This window comes from Halichoerus grypus, chromosome 14 (genome assembly GCF_964656455.1).
Source record: "Halichoerus grypus chromosome 14, mHalGry1.hap1.1, whole genome shotgun sequence".
In the NCBI taxonomy this organism is placed as follows: Eukaryota; Metazoa; Chordata; class Mammalia; order Carnivora; family Phocidae; genus Halichoerus; species Halichoerus grypus.
This window is the reverse complement of record NC_135725.1, coordinates 22,040,740-22,048,113: the sequence shown is the minus strand read 5'-3', so window position 1 is coordinate 22,048,113 and position 7,374 is coordinate 22,040,740. Positions and strand designations below refer to the sequence as shown.

The following is a 7,374-nucleotide window of genomic DNA, read 5'->3' as shown; positions in this document are numbered from 1 at the left end:
TAGGGCAGGAGCTAGTGTGATACAAGGTAGAAAATTATAATAGCTGTGAGGGAGGTATAATCTAAGTGGAGACAAAAGTTTGAATATGGAAACATTTCTTCTAGATGGAAGGTTAGGGATGACTTTGTGGAGAAGGTATTTGAGCTGGGTCCTCCAATGTAGGTAGGAATTAGGTGACCAGGGTTGGGAAGGGCAGGGGAAAACCAAAGCATGGGAGAATTAAGTAGATAAGAAAGTGTTTGAGTAGCTAGGGAACTGCACATAGTTTGTTTTGATTACTGTTAATGGTGCACACAATTAAAGAGTTGAATCTGCTCAGAGAGGGTCTTTGATGTCAGGTTAAAGAATCTAGACTTTAATATAAAAGCATTAAAAAGTCTTCAAGAGGATGGTAGGAAGAAAGAGAGAAATCAGAACCATTCCAAGGAAAGGCAATCTAACAGTATTGGAGAAATTTGGTTGTTGTCTGGTGTCTAGAGTCATTTGGATAATATTGCAATGAGAAGAGGTACAGAAAGCTTCCCCTTGGTGGTAGGAAGGGACAGGAGACACAGATATGAAATAAATATGTTGAATATAGTACTTGTCCACTCGGTGAATATGGGCAGCTGGGGAAAGGAGGAAACCAAACACCTGTGGAAATTTTGAGCTGGGTTTAGCCATAGGGGTAGTGGTTATCCTGGCAGAAATAGAGATTGTGGAGAGGAACAGGAGATGTGATGCTTTCAGAGAGAAATTGGGATTGATGAATTTAAAGTGTCTATAAGACATTCAGGAAGAATCATCTTGCAGGTTTTTGGAATACAAGACTGTAGACTTGGAGGAAAGTCAGGGTTTGAGATACAGATTTGCATGTCACTGAAATACAAGTGGTAGGCCTATCATGTAATTAGATGAGATCGATAAAAGAACAAACAATGAAGAAAGACAAGGACTGATCCAGCTACACTTGCATCTAGAGCAGGGATTGGCAAATTATGGCCTATGGGCTAAGTCTGTCCTATTGCCTGTTTGTGTAAATAAAGTTTTATTGGAACATAGCCATGTTCATTCATTTGCATATTGCCAGTTACTGTTTTTGCTCTACAAAGTCAGAGTCCAGGAGTTATGACAGATACTATGTGGTCCTCAAAAAATAAAATATTTACCGTCTGACCCTTTACAGGAAATGTTGACTAACCTTTGATTTAGACAGTGGGGGAAGAATTAGAATCCAGAGAAAAACTGGTCAGATTTTAAAAAGAAAAGAAAGATGAGTCAAGGAAGGCAAAGAAGAGTTTCAAAAAGACTGAAGGAATCAACAATATGAAATCCAGCAATAGCATTTTCCAAAAGATACACAGAGAAAATGATAGGTAATCCAAGAAATATTGATCTCATTAGTCCATCCCAGGCTGGGGTGGGCCTGGGATGACCAGAACCTTCACACTTCAAGTAGGGTTGCCAGATTTAGCAAATAATAATACATGACACCCAGTTAAACTTGAATTTCAGATTAAAACATTTTTTAATACAAGTAAGCTCCATATAATATTTGAGACATGGCTTTAAAAAAAAAAAAGTATTTCTTCTTTTCATGAAATCCAAATTTAACTAATTGTTCTGTATTTCTTCTGGCAAACTCAGCCATGAGCAGCCTCATCTGGGGCTTGCAGGGGACTGCCTGAGTGAGGAGGTCTGATGGCAAATCCAGTAGTCCACAGAAGCAGCAAGGGTGATGGGAAGAATTGGGCATTTGCTATTCCAACTGGGATACTCTGACTACTGCCAAGAAGGGGATTGCCACTGAGCAGCTACTAAAATTGCTAGATCCAGAGTTCCTGAAGGCACTTTTGTTTCATGAGTCTGAAGAGGGCACAGTAGGTCAGGGTCAGGGTTTTCTGACTAGCATAGCCCGGAGGGGCAGCCTTGAATCTCTGATTTCATATCCCATACCTTTGTCCATGGTGTAGCTGCTATTTACTTTTAGTAACATTGAATTGAGCCACATGATGACAGCTCTAGCAATATGTGCACAGTCTACAAATAAGAACTTCAAATAAGAAGTCTACAAATAAGAACTTCAAATAAGTCTACAAATAAGAACTTCATCATTATTTTCAATGATTTAGTAAGAATTATTTGCAAAAATAAATGAGTGAGACTACATCAAACTGAAAAGCTTCTGCATAGCAAGGGGAACCGTCAACAAAATGAAAAGGCAACCTACTGAATGGGAGAAAAGTATTTGCAAATTTTATATCTGAGAAAGCATTGATTTTTAAAATATATAAATAATTTCTACAACTCAAAAAAAAAAAAAAAGAAAAAAAAATCAAGTTAAAAATGGATGGCTCTGAATAGACATGGCCAACAGGTATATGAAAAGGTGCAGTGCTCAACATCACTAATCATTAGGGAAATGCAAATCAAACCACAATGCCTGCTTCACTCCCCCCTTGGGCCCACCACCTCCACTAGGAGAAACCACACTGCTCATCATGACTGGCTCTGGCATGTGCAAATCTGGCTTTGCTGGGAATGACTCCCCCACCCTCGTCCAGGACATGTTCTTGTCCACTGTCAGGCACCCCTGACACCAGGCGTCATTGTGGGCATGGGACAGAAGGACCACTTGGGTGATGAGGCCCAGAGCAAGAGTGGAATCCTAACTTTTAAGTACCCCATCAAGCATGGCATCATCATCAACTGAGAAAACATAGAGAAGATCTGGCACCACAACTTCTAGAACCCTGAGGAGCACCCTGTGCTGCTGACTGATGCCACCTTGAATGTCAAGGCCAACTGAGAGATGATTCAGATCACATTCCAGATCTTCCATACTTTGCTTAGGTGCATGACCATCAGGCTGTGTTGTTCCTATATGCCTCTGGCTGTACCACTGGTATTGTCATGAGTTATGGGGACCAAGTCACCCACACAGTACCCATCTATGAGGGCTACACTCTGCCCCAACCATCCTGTGTCAGGTCCTAGCTGGCTGAGACCTGAAAGACCATCTCATGAAGATTCTCATGGAGCATGACTGCAGCCTCATCACAGTGGCTGAGCAGGAAATCCTGTATGACATCATGGAGGTCTGCTATGTCTTGGAGCAGGAGCTGGGGCCACAGCTACATCCTCCTGCTCCCAGGAGAATAGTTATGAGCTGTAGTCAGGTGATCACCACCAGCCACAAGCAGTTCTGGTGTCCAGAGGCACTCTTCCAGTCCTTTTTCCTGGGTATGGAGTCCTGTGGCACCCATGGGACCACCTTCAACTCCCTTCAACTCCCATCATGAAGTGTGATGATGACACACTGTACTCTTTTTTTTTTTTTTAAAGATTTTATTTATTTAAGAGAGAGAGAGTGAGAGCACACAAGCAGGGAGCCTGATGCTCCACTGAGCAGGGAGCCTGATGCAGGATTCGATCCCAGGATCCTGAGATCTTGACCCGAGCTGAAGGCAGATGACCAACCAACTGAGCTACCCAGGTGCTCAACACACTATACTCTTACATGGTGGTGTCCAGTGGGACCACCATGTATCCTGGCTCACTGATGGAAACAGAAGGCGATCTGTTCCTGAGGAACTGTCAAATGACAAAGACAAAGAATAATACAATTTAATAACAAGGTTGATGTCCTTCATTCAAGGGAAAACAATCCACAGACTGGGGGAGTACATGCCTCACAAGCAGTGAAACACTCTTCCCAAGGGATTTGGGGCAAGAGCAAGTTTTATAGCACTTTCTTTCAGATAAACACCCAGGAGTTTGTAGGGCAGGGTGTTTATTAGGGATCCCCACCTCTGAAGAGAAAGGGGCAGGAGCAGGATTTGGCAGAGGACACTGGATTGTGAAGGGTTCAAAGTCTGGGCCAACCCCCTCCCCACCCTACCCCTATCTCCAGGCGGCTCTGGAAACTTCCTTCAAGCCCCCTCAGACTTGTTCCCTGTTGGGCCAATAGGCTGGGTCCTTATACTCCTGCCTTGATTGCTCATTAGATATGAGCTGCCCCAAGACAGATGTGTCCTTGTGCAAGGTGGGTCAGTCCCTGAGCAAGCCTTGCCATGAGGAGGGTTTGGAATGGTGCGTTCCCTGCCCGCCACAAATACTACACTTGAAACTCTCTATTTTATTTTTATTTTCAAATTATTTTGATATAAAGAAAATGTAATGAATTTTTTTCACCATAGCCATGCAGAGGCTCCCAAATCCCCTACAGTTTATCCAGTGTGCTGTTCAAACATAATCATTTTCAAGATGTGCCAGTGATATATATATATAGCACTGTGCTCTTCTGAAGTTGAGAAGAAAAGGCTTGAATCATCTTAATTTTTATCCTTTCAGTGTCTCGAAGGAGGTAGATATGGCTTGGAGTGCATACACTTGATCCCTGAGAAATATGAATATCAAAGGACCCTTGCTGTTTATTTTGGCAATGTTCTGATACTTAAAAGCCACCAGTGACACGTATATTCATGGCTTCCTCTTAATTTGGTGGTTCTTGGCAGTAGCAAAGAACATTAAAAACAGTTGAGCTTCATATGAAAGCGACAGGTTCCCAGCGTCATTCTTACTTGGCCGCGCCTTTTACTGGGTTTGTGTAACTCTGACCTGCTACCATTCAAAGCATTTTTCTCCTCACCTGTGTTTTGGAATTTGATACCTGGATATTGAAAAGTCTCAGTTGTCTCAAGATCATAAATCATTATTTCTTAAACTTGGAAAAATATCAAAATTACTTGGAGTGGAGAAGACTTTTTAAAAGGGTTGGAACCTGTTTGAGAAGGTCATAAGTGAAAATCACAGAGCACCTACCCTCCCCACTGCCCGTCCTCTGCCTTCCCCTTCCGTCTCCTCCCCTCCCTGCCCAGATTTACTGAATCAAAATCTCCAGGATAAACCTGTTAGTTTACTGAATGCTCATGTTTGGAAAACACTGTGAAACAGTGTGGCATTTAAAGCCTTGTATGACTCATCCTATATTTCTGCCCTGATTTCCCACTGTTTACCTTCATGCATTACTGTGGCTAGCAAGCCAAGCTGCTCACCACACAGATCATTTGCGGGCTGAGCTGGGGCTTGGGCATACCTGACAGGTAGGAGGGAAGGCCTTCTCATTCTGGTCTTCCTCCCAGCCTCTCAGGCTCTGCAAAGTTCTCCACAGGGCAAGCTGATATTTCCATTTTAATAGGAGTCCCACCACTTGGGTGTTTCCAGGTGGGTATTGCTTTAAGGGTGTTTATTTTTATTTTTAATAAAGAATTTTATTTTATAGTCCTGAATTTGAGTACCATTAACAAATCGATGCATGCCATTTTAATTGTTCTTTATCTGCTATTCTTAGCCCATTTCAGGACTTTGCTAACTTTTCAAGTTACTTGTATGCACCATCTTTCCCTGTATTTTCTGAAAATTGTGTTTATGTTCTCTTCTTATTTTTCCCCTAATACTTTATCCTGTTAACTTCTGTTAGGTCCTTTGTTTTTCACTTTGCCAGTTTTACCTTTTATCACTTGTATTAATAGCTCATTTTATTATTTACAATCCAAAACATCTTTTATTCCTAATTTCTAACTGAAATCTAGGTTTATTTTTATGAATTTATGTTGTCATTACTTTGAATTTTATTATTGATGTTAAAACATACTTAATTTTTATTAAGGTCATTTTTTATATTCATGCTTTACATTTAAAAATATTTATTGTTTCTAGAGGCTTTCTCGCTTTATTTATATTTATTTTACATTTTAAAAGTATTGTTTTAAAGGTGTTATTATGTGGTTTTTTTTTGTTACGGTTGATTGCTTTTATTTTTTATTTTAGTTTTTTTTAAAGATTTTATTTATTTGACAGAGAGACACAGCAAGAGAGGGAACACAAGCAGGGGGAGTGGGAGAGGGAGAAGCAGGCTTCCTGCGGAGCAGGGAGCCCGACTCAGGGCTCCATCCCAGGACCCTGGGATCATGACCCGAGCGGAAGGCAGACACTTAATAACTGAGCCACCCAGGCGCCCCTAATGTTGATTGCTTTTAAACTTATGTCTTCACCTATTATATAATCTTTATTTTTATCTATTGCATACTTTCAATAACAACTTCTATTAGATTTTTGTTGTTGTTTTTGGATTTAGTTCTTGATTTCTTTATAGTAGCTGGCCAGAATAGACAGTGGAGGGAAGCTCATCACAACAGGTGAGACCAGATACTCTGTGATGGTCACTTTGATATTCATCCAATGTGTTGCAACATTCTTAAGGCACCCCCCCTTCCACACACTTAATCTGACATTGTGAGAAGGTATATGTGAGAAGCCTTCCAAAATCAATAATGATTTTATCTGGAGAAATGGCATACTTGTTCCATAAGAATATTATCTCTTTCTTTTGACATTGTACACTATTCAGTCCTAATATGCCCATTGTAAAATCCACGCTATAGCAGTTAAGGTTGTACTCTTCACTTTCTTTTTTCCTTTTTTTTTTTTTTTAAAGATTTTATTTATTTATTTGACAGAGAGAGACACAGCGAGAGAGGGAACACAAGCAGGGGGAGTGGGAGAGGGAGCAGCAGGCTTCCCGTGGAGCAGGGAGCCCGATATGGGGCTCGATATGGGGCTTGATCCCAGGACCCTGGGATCATGACCTGAGCCGAAGGCAGACGCTTAACGACTGAGCTACCCAGGCGCCTGTACTCTTCACTTTCTTTTGAGATAGTCTTGGGGATGCCTATTTGGCTGATTAAACCCTGAGTCCTACCCTAGTGTAGTAGACGACGAATCCACTTGTCAGGACTGGTTTAATACGTGCTATACTCTTGACTCTGGGTGAGGGTGATTTGTCAGGTCTCAGGGAGGCATGCCAAAGAGGCATGATGCCAAACACGTCCAGTGATTAAAGATTTGTTTTAACCAATGGTTACATTGTTTTAGAGCTGGCAAACATCTTGAAATGGGCCTAAGTTTCCTCTCTTGAAATGTTGTTACAAGTGTAAAAGTCCGAGCTTTTCTGATGGGTTTAATATCCAGTCTCTAGAGGGAGAAAATGCATTTTATTTAGGATTTGAGATATTTTTCCTCTCCTTAATTTTAAGCAACAAACAAAAAACCTTGAGGAGGTTGTGGTAGGTTAGCTGCCCAGTTCTCTGCGTCGTGTGAAGAGGACCTGTTTCTCTCAGTTCTGCTTCTATTAGCTTCAAGTTTGGTGTGATTCGCTTCTACATATTTATCTTTCTTATTGAGGCACCTGCTTTCTGCTTGGATATCAGTTTACATTTTCAAAATCTTCTTGAACTTCAGTTTACTCAAAGCAAAGTTAATTATTTCTAGGAACCTGTAGCCAAGATTGAAAATAAAATTTCTGGAGATCTATGTGGAGTGATTGAGAAATGT

The 7,374-nt window shown here is 41.1% G+C and overlaps 1 pseudogene; it reads left to right on the top strand.

The window, feature by feature from the left end:
• Nucleotides 1-2,505: 2,505 nt before the first annotated feature.
• LOC118520642 (actin, cytoplasmic 2 pseudogene) lies at nucleotides 2,506-3,281 on the top strand (annotated as a pseudogene).
• The last annotated feature ends 4,093 nt before the right edge of the window (nucleotides 3,282-7,374 follow it).